The following is a 2,052-nucleotide window of genomic DNA, read 5'->3' as shown; positions in this document are numbered from 1 at the left end:
TCTCTACAAGGATTGTACAAGTACTGTATACAAAAATAAAAATAATAAAAATTAACGAACAATTTCTTCAGGGTGAATTACATGAAAAACTTATTTCAGTCTTTGAAGCTCATATCCCCTAAAGTCACGAAATTACGAATTCCTATGAATACACAACTGAGGTTCGCCATTAAGACCTATTTATTTTTCACTGACTCACCTGCTTACAAACTTGCAAAACACTCAGCTAAAAATTCTACATCTTACGCTTATAAAGAACTCTCGACATTTTAATTTGATTATCATCTGTTCGTTAGCCACACGTCATCTTCAAATAAAAATCAAGATTTTTAGAATTAACGACTTTTCCAAGTCTCATACTCACAAACTTTCAGCAACACTGCGAAATCAATGGTTGTTTTCATCAGAGAAATGGCCGAAGAAACATTAATGACAGAAATCCTTTTCGGCCGCATACCTGCTTAGTTCCCCGAAGAAGCTCGGGTGGACTTCTGTGCCTTTGTCCTACCTAAACGTGATCTTGGAGACCGAATTTCGCTCGCATAACAGGTCTGTGGAAAGTTTCTCAAAATGTGTGATTAAAATTTGAAGATACAATAGCGAAACGTTGGCTAAAATAAAAAGTGTTTTTATTATTATCTGGAAACTAAAGGTAGTGTTTTTCTAACTTTATTGCCAAAATGTATAAGTCCTTCCAGTATGTATTACAAATTCTGAAAAACAAGATGTGATTTTGCCTCGTTAATGTTATTTAAAATATTTTAATCATTACTGTTATTTTTCATGTTCCTTGAAATAAAATAAAAATCTGTATTAATTAACATGTATGTATATTATTACTCCTAGCGACTCCTAATGTTCGATATATCCAAAGTAATAGGTAAGGTATGCTACAAGAATGTATTAATGTTAAAGCAGACTAACGATTAAAATTGCATACCTGCACAGGCTAATTTTAAACCTGCACAGGCTAATTTTAAACCTGTATAGACTAATTTCAGGAAGGTCAAAGATAATTCTGTTTCTTAGAAATAGTTTGATAAAAATCCATATATTAAAATTCACATAAGAAGGCTGACATTTACCGCAAAAGTAACATATGGTAATATATGTTTTATACAGTGTGTTCTAGAATCATTCTGATAAAAGTGGTAATAAAACAGCTTTTTATCTTTCACTATTTTTGTGATACTGTCAATGTCATTTCTAGCTTTTGCGAAACCCTCAACAGCAATTTGAAGTAAAATAGTTGTAGCCATTAATCTTCGTTACAGACATGTAAAATAATAGCAATAACATATTGATATAATTGCAAAAATAATTGCAACTATATAATAATAAACAAAACTGTACTTTCCATTGCATAACTACAAATAAAACCTAACAATTATTTTTTTTTTTTTTAAGATTCGAAGTCTTCAATAATTCCTAATTAACGTAGAAACATTTGTATTTGCTAGGGCTCGGTAGAGCTCTGGATTTTTGATTTGACGAGCTAAGTTCGAATTTGTGTGATACTACAAAATGGCCCACACCACTTTAAGGTGTGGACACGTTATAAGAGTGAAAGTCAGTACTTGATAGTAGATGGTGGGTAGTAGTGTGCTGCTGACTGGCTGGGACAATTCTTAGTCACATTGCCATAAATACAAAATAAAAATACGATATTTCATATTTAAAAAAATAATTGCAAGTCCAGCAAAATGCTCTTAGCTTATAGAGGGCCTTAAGTAGATTTTGACCAATTTTAACGTTTTAATGCTTCTTTCAATACACCAATAATCACGGAAATAGTCAGAAGTATCTTGAAGTATCTTTTTCACATAAATTCAAGAACTTCACCAGCAGTTAATTATTCAGAAGAACCTGAAAAAATTGACGACTTTTGTATAATTCCATGTCATCCATATTACAAGTTGAAGATATTGGTAATATTTGAACAGATGATTTTATCCAATAACATTGAAATCTCTACTTTTATTTTATTTTCCTTGCGAGATTAATAAAATTCAAATATTTTGTTAATATATGATATTACTTTTAATTATTAAT

The sequence above is a fragment of the Limulus polyphemus genome, unplaced genomic scaffold (assembly GCF_000517525.1).
Source record: "Limulus polyphemus unplaced genomic scaffold, Limulus_polyphemus-2.1.2 Scaffold2367, whole genome shotgun sequence".
In the NCBI taxonomy this organism is placed as follows: domain Eukaryota; kingdom Metazoa; phylum Arthropoda; class Merostomata; order Xiphosura; family Limulidae; genus Limulus; species Limulus polyphemus.
This window is presented reverse-complemented; position numbering follows the sequence as displayed.